At 45.0% G+C, this 14,052-nt stretch overlaps 1 pseudogene; it reads right to left on the bottom strand.

Annotated features, from left to right (window-relative positions):
- LOC111976302 (plexin-A2-like) overlaps positions 1–13,740 on the bottom strand; it is a 271,282-nt pseudogene extending 257,542 nt beyond the window's left edge.
- Between the last annotated feature and the right edge of the window lie 312 nt (positions 13,741–14,052).

Below are 14,052 nucleotides of genomic sequence, written 5' to 3'. Positions count from 1 at the left end.
CCAGACTGCATTTAGAGTATTTCACAACTGCAGCCATTCAAGCTGCTAGTCCTTTGTGCAGATAGAACAGATTAACAGACACAGTCGCATACCATGGTGGAAGAGCAAACAAAGAAACTGTATCCTTTATCAGTCCCTTCAACAGTTGTGGAGACGGGCTGCCAGGCTGCCACAGGATTGAAAGGCGTGGGGTTTGCCTTGTTGTGAAGAGGCATGCCTGTGTGTGTGTGGTGTGTGTGTGCGTGTGTGTGTGTGTTTTAAACCTATTCACACAGTGATTGACACACTGGCCAACCGACAGCCCCTCCTTTTAACTTGCGCAGTACAAAGTCTCTACACTGAGTGTACAAAACATTAAGGACACCTGCTCTTTCTATGACATAGACTGACCAGGTGAATCCAGGTGGAAGCTATGATCCCTTATTGATGTCACTTCAATCAGTGAAGGGGAGAAGACGGGTTAAAGAAGGATGTTTAAACCTTGAGACATGGATTGTATATCTGCGCCATTCAAAGGGTGAATGGGCAACACAAAATATTTAAGTGCCTTTGAACGGGGTATGGTAGTAGGTACCAGGTGCACTGATTCGTGTCAAGAACTGCAACGCTGCTGGGTTTTTCACGCTCAACAGTTTCCCGTGTATGTCAAGAAAGGTCCACCACCCAAAGGACATCAAGCCAACTTGACACAACTGTGGGAAGAATTTGACTCAACGTGGGCCTGCATCCCTGTGGAACGCTTTTGACTCCTTGTAGAGTCCATTCTCTGACGAATTGAGTCTGTTCTAAAGGCAAAGGGGGGTGGGGTGCAACTCAATATTAGGAAGATGTTCCTTAATGTTTTGTACACTCAGTGTATTTAACAGAGGAGAACCAACACAGAGGTTTGGCTGCCAACAGAAGAACGAATGTTGACATCTGACAGCATCTTACAGCTACACAGACATGTCTGCTTCGACTGGCATCCCTCGACCTAACCCGCTCTTACTCACTTGTTCTCACTCCTGTACCCACGCAAACAGACAACAGAGAACAGAGGGAGGCAGCACAAGGAGGGGGAAGAGAGGGAGGAGGAAGAGGAGAAAGGGGAGGCAGAGGAGGAGAAGGAGGACGAGGAGGAGAAAGAGGTGGTGGAGGAGGAGAAAGAGGAGGGGGGCTGAAGCTGTAGGCTGTTAATTGTCAGCTTTGAGAAAACGGAGCATAATTGTGTGCGCAAAAGAACACAGGGAATGAATGCTTAATTCTCTTGATCAACAATGACACTGTCAAGCATACTGCATTTTGCTTATTAGAACAAACCCTCATCAATGATACATGGAACAATAGCAACGCATGATTAATGAAAATAAAACATGAATCTTAGGACTTGAAAAACAGAAGATAGCAAACATTTACGTTCAATGTTGTGTTCATGTAAATTTGAATTATGATAATATCTGTAACGTAATTGGATGCAAATGAATTTCACCTATTCCCCTCTGTCAACACAATGTTCTAATGTTAAACAAATGGAAAAATACAAAGCACTCTCATAGAAGATCACAAGTAGTAGTTTGACTGCCTGTAGAGGCAGCGGCCAAAAAAGCATTACAAATACTGTTCTTACAAGCTTCCCAAAGGTTTCAGTAATGAGAAAAAAAAATTCTGTCAAAACAGCAGCAGTACTTGGTCTCTCTCCTCTGGTGTATTAAACCAGATAGAGAACAATAAGGACCTGGCACCCACCCCGTCCTCTGCAATGGCAATGCTAGGGCCCGTATTCATAAAGCGTCTCAGAGTAGGAGAGTTGATTCAGGATCAGGTCCGCCCTGTCCTTTTCATTTGAATCTAAAAGGCAAAACTGATCCTAGACCAGCACTCCTACTCTGAGATGCTATCAGAACCCGTCAAAGATCCTATCCCCTCACCTTCTGTGTAGGGCTTTTTTAATCGAAATTGCAATATTGACATGGGCAATATCCATATCGCAAAAGGCTACAATTCAAGTGTAATAAGGGTCCCCTGGGAAACTCTGACCAACACTTTGGTTCCTAACCTGTCACAACAACTTTTACTATACCTGTCTTTTTCACTAGTTATCATGCCAAACGACCCCAACCATAGAATCTGAATTTTGAACGTAATGTCTATGATTCCAACAGTTCACCCAAGTGTAAAATCGCAATCGCAATATTTGATTATTTGCCCATATCGTGCAGCCCTACTTCTGTGTGTCAGGCTTTAAATGGCATTAGGTCACAAATCTCAAACTGTTGCAGATTAAAACATGAAACATGAGCAGATAGATATTCATTCACGGCTTTCAAGTACAAACCTGCCCGTCCCCGCTCCTTCTCCTCTCCCTCCCTCCCTACCGCCTTCTTTTTCTTCAGGCAGGCAGCTCTGCGCTTCCGAGCAGTCATATTTAATCAACATCTTCATGGACAACACAGAGGATCTCCTCTCCTCAGCCGCCAGTCTCGGCGCTGTCACACTACGCTCCACGCACCACGCAGGATAATTGTCTTAGATCCCCTAATTCTACCCGTCATTCACCTTAAATGCTACAGAAAAGAAACACTGTTGCTTGACCCACATTGCTGTTGATCAGTGAATTACCCATGATGTCACCATTTGATTATTTATTTTGCGCGGCGGTTGTAATTTAAGACCTAGGAGGCGCTTATGTTGGTAATAACTGTGTCTCTTTTCGCGCCTCGAACATGCAAGGCTGTCTGCACGGAGATGCGTCTGTCATGTCTCCCGTTTCACTGGTTGTGGCGCTTTTGTGGCAGTGCAGATGCTGCTTCATAGAGCTCAAACAGACAGTTTCCCAGAGAGGAGGGAACGAGTGAGGGAGGTAAAAGGGGGAGTGGAAAAACCAAACTCAACTTCCAGCTGATGGATTCATCTTGATAAACGATCACGCTTGGAAAAACGGGAACAAATTGCTGCATTTTAAAAACGATAGTGTGTTTACTTTAGCACCCAAATCACAATGGCTATTTGCTTGATATCATTTGATGCGATGGCTGACAAGAACGGAGGAGAAAACAACATTCATTGTCGATTGTTCACCCTTCAATGCCCAACACATTTCCACACAGCTGGGGGTGAATTCCAAAGCCTTGTCCTGAAAGGTCAGAGGCAGATTAAAATCGATAACAACAGCTGCTAGAACAACATAAAATCAAACTTTGCGCTATACATTGGGCTATACGTCGAGTCTACCATCTTCCCACACGCCTCAACCTACTCATAATATAATGTGACAACCCACTGGGCACAGGCGTCGATTCAACGTTTATTCCACGTCGGTTCAACGCAGTTTCATTGAAATGGCGTGGAAACAACGTTGATTCAACCAGTGTGTGCCCAGTGGGAAGATGCCTTGTTAAAAAAGCCATTTTCATCCAGTCTCTGGCTCCCACTGCCCTGCACATATACAGGTCACATGTGGGTCAGTCATGTATTTATGCATCAACATTCTGTAGCTAGCCGCCCCGAGGAATACTGAATTCATTTCCCTTGGCCTGAGCACTCTGAGGGCTCCTGGGCCAAAATAAAGAGTCTGGAGGCAGACAGAGGTACAGAAATATGAGCGAACAGGTCTTATCCAAGCTCTTAACACATCCCGATACCTTTCCCATTCCTTCAGACTGTTGTGGCATCACTCGGGCTCCTGAGTGGCGCAGCGGTCCATGGCACTGCATCTCTGTGCAAGAGGCATCACCACAGTTCCTACTTCGAATCCAGGCTGTATCACATCTGGCTGTGATTGGGAGTCCCATTGGGCGGCGCACAATTGGCCCAGCGTCGTCTGGGTTTGGCCGGGGTAGGCCGTCATTGTAAATAAGAATTTGTTCTTAACTGACTTGCCTAGTTAAATAAAGGTTAAATAAAAAATGACCCAGTGTTGAAGGCTTAAGAATGGACCCTCCATATTTTTAAAGGAGGGTGTGCAATCGTCAGTGACTTGCCTGCCCTTATGTGATTGTCTGTCCAAAGCAGACTTTCACACAAACCCGACATCACAGGGAAAAGGGTAGCCCAGATAGGATGGGTTTCAGGGTTTTCAGTTTGAAGTTTCGAGGTCTTTCATCACTGCTTTGGTTGGATTTGTTATGGTCAGCATAGTGGAAAGAAAGTGTTTATTTGGAAGTGAGAGAGAAAAGAGGGACGTTTTTTTGGAAAGGGAGGTTTCTGGTTTGAGGTATTCTGTTCGCTATCTCTTCCCCGGAATTCATTTTGGAGCCTTATCTCCTCTGGTTTTCTGAGCTGAAGGCAGAGGATGTGTTAAGGCGTCTCTGGCGGGGAAGAGGAGCTATCCACACAGATAAGGCCAGGGCTGACTTGAAAATTGTAACAAAGCAGACAGACAGCTTGGATGCAGGTGGCTACATGTCACGGTGCTCCGGAGATTCAGCCTTCCAGCACAACAGGACCATGCCAGGGTAACACACTACGGAATACTCATCCCCATAACACTCCTCCTTCCTCGCTATTCTGATTAAGAATTGTGCAAAATAATAAGATAATGCAAATCAGTGGAGGCTGGTGAAGGGAGAACAGCTTATATGGCACTGATGCCAATGCATAAAGTGCATGAATTGTATGCTACATTTCCAAGAGAGGAAGAATAAAGCTTAAGTCAATGTACTGTGCAGCAGCAGATTACACATAGCTTTATGAACTGGATGAAGAAGAGCTAATGGAGAGCAGTAATACACTGCTGCCTCAGGTTGTAATTGGTCTGCTTGTAATTGGACAGCCGTCAGAACAGTGAAGAGTAGAGACAAAGCTGCCGTTGGCTTAGAACTCCTTTCTCACAGCACATGAGCAGACTAGACAAGCCAAAGCAATGCCGCTCGTTGCCGCCACTGTGTGTGGTAACCATGGTGACGGTGGCAGGGACAGGCTAGGGCGTCCGTCCACATCACCAGGGGGCGTTGTTTACCCTATTTGCCCACTGTGCCCAGTGCCCACTCCAGAGCCCTGTTCCCCTACCAACCMCMCCCCCCCCCCCCCAACACACGGGCACGTACTGGTTGTGTCCCAAATTACACCCTATTCCCTATATAGTGCACTGCTTTTGTCCAGAACCTACAGAGCCTGCTCAAAAGTAGTGCAATATATAGGGAATAGGGTGCCATTTGGGATGCAACCACTGTCGTCTGTGTGCTACTGACAGCTGCCCGTTGGCATCTGTACTGTGCCCCCTCCCTCCCTGACTGCCTCTCACCCACTCTCTCCCTTTTGTTGCTCACTTATTGTCAACTTCCAAACTAAACAAAAAAGCACATCCTCCCATGACACGAGCTAATTGATTATTGATGCTTCCAGGCCGAAACTGACTTACATTCAACCCGGACTGAAAGGGAAAACGTAGAGACAGAGACAATGCATTCAGTGCTTTCATGAAACTGAAAAAGTCAAAAGCATTTGAATGTAAAGCTCAAGGTCTTTTCCCCCCCTTTTCCTCCCTTTGATTGGGCTGTTGTGCCGCCTTGGGAACAGTCTCTCGGCACAACAAATAGTGGTGGCATGAGGTGGAGGAACAGCCTGAGCTTTTTGTTCAAGAAACACAAACAACCCAAATGTCAATTTCAGCCCCTTCTTGAATAATCAAAGCAACCCTCATAGCAGATGAGGAAGTGTTTGGCTTGCTACTGGATCTGACAGACTGACAGGCTGCCTGTGACTTACAGCCACTGTGAAGTTAACCACCAAACAAACAGGCAGACGTCCTGGTTCCATGATTGCTGTTCTTATCTCCGGCATTGGGGTAACTTTGTTACAGCAGGTAAAATATAGCATGGCTTGTGACAGGAGGGATCAGATAAACATTGAGGTTGGGTCTGGGCAGAGACATGTGGAGATGGTGGTGAATGCCTAAAGAGCCTGGTCTGTGACTGAGGGAGAGAGAGGGGGACTGATGTATTGAGTGTGGCGGACAGATTGAGGCACTAAAGAATGGCAGGGGAGAGAGATCCTGTCCCATGCAAATGTGTCATGAAGGCAATTCCATTAACATCTTAATAAAGGCTGCCCGGGCCCTGGAGAGAGAGCTGGGCTCCTGGGTCTGGATTGACTGCCATAGGCCCAGCAGCACCTCACACATTGGAGGCTCTAAGTCGCTGTGGCCACTGCAGCAACAAGGGAACATTTCTCCAATGTTACGCCAATGTCGCTTTGTGAGGGCGTTACGCTTCCCAAAGGACTGGCTTAAATGCAAACGCTCTACTCTAACATGCTCCACTAAATTACCTTTTTTTCTTTTCTCCCCTACTTTCATTTACTGTCCATTTCTCCATCTGTTGGATTCAGTAGTTGGACAAAAGGCTTTGTTTCAGCAAGCTGGCAGGCCTTTGGGACTGGGAGAGGAGAGGTGAGGGCATAGTGGGGTCAGGATTAGCCTCCATGCCGTCAATAGGCAGGGGATGCATGGTGAGGTCTGGGCCCAGACCATTCATTATGATCTAAATGGCTAAACTGATCCTAAATCAGTACTCCTATTCTAAGACTATTTGTGAATACGTGCCCTGGACACATTCTCCTGGCAGAAAGAGGGAGAACATTAATGGTTGTTCCCCTTTCGGCCCTCTGCAGAGACAGAGAGACTGGCTGGAGCCTTCTTCTCAACTGCTCTGTCTGAGTCCAACCGTCCAACACATCAACCTCTAGGGCCCTTTTCTCCGTTTAGTTTTTCCAGGTTTCCATTTCCCCCTGTTTTTTTCAGGTTTTCTCTCTCAAAATACGAATCACTGATGCATTCTGTTCATGTCTTATGATAAACTTGGGCAAATTAATTTAATTTTCAATAGATTTAGTTGATTCCATTCTAAGTTGAATCCTGTTTTATTGTCTGAATCCCGAGATTCCTTCCGCATTCTCGTTTTGCAGATATTATAAGGCCCTACAACACCCACTGCAGTGCTACTGCCAGCAGCGTTCTGACAGACACGGGGAAACAATCTCTCTCAACACAATATCACACACACAGCAGCTAAGAGGCAAAACCACCCACCTCGGACTCACGGACTGAAGCAGCACTTTCAGTCTTTGGAGGGCACCGGCAGCAGCACTTCTGCAATCTTATGATGCATTTGAGGTTCTGTGAATCAATTGGAAAAATGTAACGCAGATCCGGCGTATTGATTTTCACCCCCTGTGCTATGTGCTGATCATACCAGATCCAGATGCTATTTACCAATGTAGAGGCGGTGGCAGGGACAGGCTAGGGCGTCCGTCCAACGCTTCAGTAAGCCACTACAAGGCTACGCCGACACAACCACTCAACATAATGGAAACGACCACAGCATGACTTTCAGGGTAGCCCTGGATATAGCGACATAAAAAGGCACTTTTCAAATGCATTACAAGGTAAGGTCTTACAAGGTAAAGTTACATTTGTTGAGATTGTACAGTAAATGGCCTTCCTTGATCAAACATTCAAACCACCAGTGTGCAATACAAATGTTGCGCTCTACCTTACATTAAGTTGTAACTTTGGTTGTATGCTTTCAGTACATACACCGACAAAAGAATAGCAAAAATGATCTTCATAATGAGTTGTGTATAATAGCTTAGTTCATTCTGTTCATATCTGTGACTAGGCTGATGGATGAGAAGAAACAGTGGGAACCTCCTCTCCCAAAGCAAGGCTGTGAAAAGCATCTGAACTCTCCCACGTTGACACAACCCATCTGGAGCTGACTACTGTCTACCCTCCACTCCTAAGTCCTCTGGGATCAAGATGGCCAACAGAAGCTTAGCTACACTACATGACCAAAAGTATGTGGATAACTGCTCGTCGAACATCTTATTCCAAAATCATGGGCATTAATATGGAGTTGCTTTGCAGTTATAACAGCTTCCACTCTTCTGGAAAGGCTTTCCACTAGACGTTGGAACATTGTCGCAGGGATTTGCTTCCATTCAGCCACAAGAGCGTAAGTGAGGTTGGGCACTGATGATGGGCGATTAGGCCTGGCTCGCAGTCGGCGTTCCAACTCATCCCAAAGGTGTTTGATGGGTTGAGGTCAGGGCTCTGTGCAGGCCAGTCAAGTTCTTCCACACAGATCTCGAGAAACCATTTCTGTACGGACCTCGCTTTGTGCATGGGGACATTGTCATTCAGAAACAGGAAAGTGCCTTCCCCAAACTATTGCCACAGAGTTGGATGCACAGAATCATCTAGAAAGTCAGTGTATGTTGTAGTGTTAAGATTTCCCTTCAATGGAACTAAGGGGCCTAGCCCAAATCATGAAAAGTAGGCCCCAGACCATTATTCCTCCTCCACCAAACTTTACAGTTGGCACTATGCATTGTGGCAAGTAGCGTTCTCCTGGCATCCACCAAACCCAGATGTGTCTGTCGGACTGCCAGATGGTGAGGCGTGATTCATCACTCCAGAAAATGAGTTTCCACTGCTCCAGATTCCAATGCCTGTGAGCTTTACACCACTCCATCCAACGCTTGGCATTGTGCATGGTGAGCTTAGGCTTGTGTGCATGGAAACCAATTGAATGAATCTCCCGACAAATATTTATTGTGCTGACGTTGCTTGCTGAGGCAGTTTAGAACTAGTTGGTGAATGTTGCAACAGACAGACGATTTTTACGCACTGCGCTTTAGCACTCGGCGGTCCCATTCTGTGAATTTGTGTGGCCTACCACTTCGCGGCTGAGGCATTGTTTCTCCAAGACATTTCCACCTCACAATAACAGCACTTACAGCTGACTTGGGCAGCTCTAGCAGGGAATTCTTTTGACAAACTGACTTGTTGGAAAGGTGGCATCCTATGTCGGTGCCACGTTGAAAGTCACTGATTTCTTCAGTAAGACCAGTCTACTGACAATGTTTGTCTATGGAGATTGCATGGCGGTGTGCTCAATTTTATACAACTGTCAGCAACGGGTGAGGCTGAAATAATGTACCTCTAAATAAGCTGTTGCTGAAGGTACTGCTTGAAGGAAGTGCATAGCTGTCAGATAATAAAACCCTGTTGTTTCCAAGCAGAGTTAGAGTTAGGGTTGGGAGGAACTGCAAGTCTGAAAGCTCAGGGAGCTGAGTGCTATGGCTGAGGAGCCCGTCTTGGAACAGCATGAGGAGAGAGATAGTTCTGCTTACCACCATACCGCAACCACTTTCCAACTAAACGTTCTCCCTGGCTACACCCCACTTGATCAATGTCACGGACGATTCAAATCTCTCTTATGTCAATCTTCACATGGATACACTCTCACTTTCTCTCTCTCTCACACACACCCACGTACACACAGGCACATAACATGGTCGACTGAGTGGAGTGTGTGTGGGTCAGAGAGATAGAGATCTCTGTTGTGACAGCTGGACAGTTGAGAGGTTCAGATAAACATCCCTGTGAGGGGGAGACCAATTGCTTTAAAACAAACAAACCGGGTGAGTAGCCTACACTCCAGCAGAGACGATGTGAAGACCTATATCTGCAAGGAACGAGTCAGTGAACACTCAGCAGCCAGCCCGCAAGGCATTGAGATGTGTGTGTAGGCAAGTGTGTGTATGTGTTTGTGTGTGTGTGGGGGCGGGGGCGGGGGGGGGGAGCCTGCTCTAGACTACCCAGCCGCTGAACGCGTTTGCACTGTTCACTCATTAAGAAATAGGTCAAGGATTCCGCCTGCATGCCTAGCAACTTGTCAAAAACTCTCAAGCTAAACAGGGGAGGGCGAGTCTGGCTGCCTGGGGCGATGTGCGCTGCATGCTGGTTGCTGGTGACACAGCACGTACACAAAACACAGAGAAGACTGTCTTTGTATCTCGGTCACCACCCCTATCATACTCATTTAATAATAAAGTACAATGCACTAGAATGTGTATTAGGTTATGAAGTCCTGACTGCTGATGGCATCGGGGAAAGGCTTTGACTAGATCTTGCCCTGGAGAGAAACCTGTCTGCTTGATGGGCACAGAAGTCTAAAGAGCAGAGCTGGGACAATAAACCGAAAATGATTGCCGCCGACTATACCGACCACTTATCATGGGAATTTTGCTGACATGGTTCATTACGATAGGTAGCCTATACTAGAGAAATGTAAAGTTTGAAATAAAATAAATTGGCTAATACGGGTGATTGTTAATGGGACAATTTTGACATTCTATCTAGTAGAAGTAGTTTAAAGAGTAATAAAAAAACTGTAGTTCAGATGAATGTTGTACATTTATCATTCAATTTATCGTTATCGTATTAATTCAGACAATTTAACGCAATATGAATTTTTATCAATTTCGCCCAGCTCTACTAAAGTGTCATCGTCGGGGTCGACAGGGGACGCTCTTGAGCCGTAGCGTCATCCTGACGAAGAGTCCCATCATCACGAGGAAGGAGACTTGTGGAAGGGGGTCCAGTTTACATTATCATCCAGCCATACCCTTCATACAGTACGAGACGCTGCCTCAGTGGTCGGGAGCTTCTGAATAGGAAGGAGAAAATGACTACCAGTCATGTAAAAGGAGCACTGTACTTAATCAACGCAGCGTTCGTACTCAATGTCTGTACTAGTACACCAGCCAGCCCAACATAATACCAAACCAGTCCGTCCATTCTCTAAAATACCCAGCAGCCGCAGAATGCTTTCAGGGGGTCTAATGAGATGCATAATTTACCCTTCCTAAAATAAAGCTGTTGAAAGTTGAAAGAGGCAAACAACTCATCCTGAAGCACATAAGACCTCCCGATTACCCCGCAGGAAACAGTCATGTACTAAACTGACTGGCATAAGCAAATCAATAGGACTGAGATCAGCACTGTCACATAAATCCTTCCTGTTCTGACCAGCTTAATACAATCCAATCAAAATGCTGGAACACACGCTGAGAGAAAGGAGAAAGGGGAACGGGGCGACGGAGAGTGCTCATTTCGGCTCCAGCCAGCCAGTTTGATGTGAAGGCATATTCTCTGAGCTTTCTTTGTGCAGTTAACCTTATTGATTAAAGAGTGTGTGATGTTGAGGTTCTCAACAGCTCTGCTTGTCCACTCCTGCCTCTCTTCAAAGAGATTGCTTGAAAGTGCTACATTGAGCAGAATGGAAATGTAATTTACTGTGCTCCTTGTGTAGGTGGATTTTTAGAGTTCGTGTACAGTTGTGTAGCGACAAGGGGATCAGGTCTGACTAAACGTGTGTCGTGAGAAAATAATATAGTTATACGGTGAGTGCCCAACTGCTCAAACAGACCGGTAATGCTATAACCACTCCAGACTATCAGTGCCCGTGTTTTTTCTTCAGATTGGAGTTAATTAGGTGAGTATAATCAGCGTGTGATAATCAGAGCAAGGCTGCGTGTAGTGGTTTGTTCTTCCAAGGCTGCAATTTCCATCCTGGTGGCTGTTTCTGGGGTCAAACGGATGTTATACTTTAAGAAGAATATTACAATAATGTCACGCTTTAGATATACAAAACCTGATTTTACCAAGAAACTAGGTTTGATTGCATGGTCACAACGATTAATATGCTCTCCGTCAATTATGGGCAGATGCAAGTTATTCTCATGCAAATGTAAGGCAATTTTCTACTTAAGACAACATTTATTTTCCTTTAGAGTCACCCTTATGAGCGCTTCCCGGGTGCGGTGTGTGTATGTGTGTGCGTGTACGTGTGCGCGTGCGTGTGCATGTGTGTGTGTGTGTGTGTGTGTGTGTGTGTGTGTGTGTGTGTGTGTGTGTGTGTGTGTGTGTGTGTGTGTGTGTGTGCGTGCGTGTGTGTGTGTGCGTGTGTGTGTGTGTGTGTGTTTGTTTGTGATGGAAATGTAAGATTTGTGGGTGCATCTGCTGTTCCAGAGCTTCGACAGATGAAAAGTCTAGAGTTGAGCAGGAATTCTAAATTATAGCCAGTTGGCAACAATGCATCTGAATTTAGCTGCTTTCAAGGCTTGGGGGTTAACGGAGGCTGTTATTCTGTCTTGCGGCATACCACATTGTAATAGGAACGATAATAGGAATAGGAACCTAGCGTAAATCAAAGCGTTATATAAAATATTAAGAAGTATGAGGGATGGACGAGAGAGTAATCAGTGTTGGAGAGTAAATGTAACTGATATTCCAAACCCCTGACCTGGGTAAGACCTGGGTAACGCAGTGAAGAACAGAAATGAGTTACATGCGGCAAAATAATCACATTTGTTCTCACATGTTGGATTGTAGATTATTATGAGGTACAAGACTTCAAGCGCGCACTACATCAAGCCTAATCTAAATCCACTGTAATGGAAATGGTTCTCTTACCCCTAATAGCGGGTTCACAGTCAAGGTCAGCATGGAGAGCTGATGCTAGGCTATCTGTCTGTTGATTACAAATATTGGAAGCAATTGAAAACTACTTTGGGATGATAGGCCGATAAAAATAACTCATCCGATGACTAAATGATGAAATACCGCAGCTTCATAAAGGTCTTATAATATCAAACCAGAACAATGCAATATGAATAGCCGATGATAATATCGATATATCAAACTCAATCAAATTAGTTTTATGAGCTGATGACAGCTGCATTCTGATTAAAAGTTGATCGTGAGGTGATAGAATAGATGGTAATTAAAACCCAACACCTGACTGACTGAATGCGTAATTACGGGTTTACGCACGAGGCAATGAGTCTATAGCCTATGCGTAAATTTGTCTAAACATTAATTGAAAAGTACCTGGTAGGCTACCATTGGAATAATAACAACACTGAAATTCCTTGCATGTTTGGGGAGGGCATTTTTTCTCACACAAAATGTTTACGTTACCTATAGCCATAAAATGTAAATAGCCTTATTAACCTAATTTTCAACTAAATTCTCAACTACCACAATAAGGGATATACGGCTGGTTATTAGGCTACTTGTATATAGCTTAATATTCCACAAGTACCCTAATAAGCAGCCCCAAACCCCTTTTTGTGGTAGCTGAGAATTGAGCTGAGAATTCTCAGATAGTATTGTGGCGGACTAGAGTAGCTACTGTTAGTTATTAAGCAGAACAGTGTTAATTAAGGCAAATGCACAAAATTGTGCTGTAGCTATCATCAGCTAACACATAGACATTTCAAACCAAACCGAGACATTAAAAAAAAAAAAAAGATAAACATAGGCTAATCGTTTTCACTCACCTTTCGGGTTTCAATGGAAGCTCCTGGTGCTGTTTTTATTCTGATCACACAACCAGTAATGAATGGTCTTCTCTTCCTTTAGGTGATGGAATATTGTAGCTACTTACATCCACGGAAAATGCTCCAAGTAGGCTACTACGATAAAGTCTACAACGGCGTTCCTCAATGATGCTCAATCAATTTAGAGATTTTAGCCTAGTTCCATTCACTCCCAATTCCTAGAAAATTTCGGATACCCAATGTCGCCTCATTCATAGCCTAAAGATCCCCAAAAGCCGATGCAAGGTTTCACCGGGGTGATATTAGCTACGAACACAATAATTAATCTTTGATGAACATTCCGTTCGCGCAACTTCGTTTGACCGTCTGTTTTTTTTCTCTCCAAATGGTCGATGACAACAGAATGCCTATATGATACGGCGAATTCCTTTAGTTCACAGGATAATGTCCTCTACTAGCCGCTGTAGCCTGGCTTGTCATCGTCCGGTAGGCTTTCTTCGGTTTGGGTAGCAACCTTGCCGCACAAATTTACACAGGCACTCTCGCTTACTCATAGGGCTGTGCGAGACTGGCATGAAAAACTGTGGCGCTTACCGAACCCGGGAAGCATACAGTACAGTCCCATATGCACACCACAGCGTTTAAACCCAGCCCCCCTGTACACTTCGGCAACACGGGCTCATTTGCATGTTGCATGTGTTAACTGTTTCAGCGTGGTGCCTCGGAATGGCTTGGCCATATGTTCTGCTCAGTGTAATTTGCGACAATCAAATCAGCCTCCAGTGAATGTAAAAAGATAAGATAGATAACACAATAACGCCATTATCTTTCAGGATAAATTATTTCCCTTTCCTCTGATTCGATCTCCTGTATAGGCAATGGGAAATTGGATTGATTGCCAAGTAATAAGAATGCACAATAAAGTGTCTTTAATCTTCAGAAGTA

The sequence above is a fragment of the Salvelinus sp. IW2-2015 genome, linkage group LG17 (genome assembly GCF_002910315.2).
Source record: "Salvelinus sp. IW2-2015 linkage group LG17, ASM291031v2, whole genome shotgun sequence".
Classification (NCBI taxonomy): domain Eukaryota; kingdom Metazoa; phylum Chordata; class Actinopteri; order Salmoniformes; family Salmonidae; genus Salvelinus; species Salvelinus sp. IW2-2015.
This window is presented reverse-complemented; position numbering and strand designations above follow the sequence as displayed.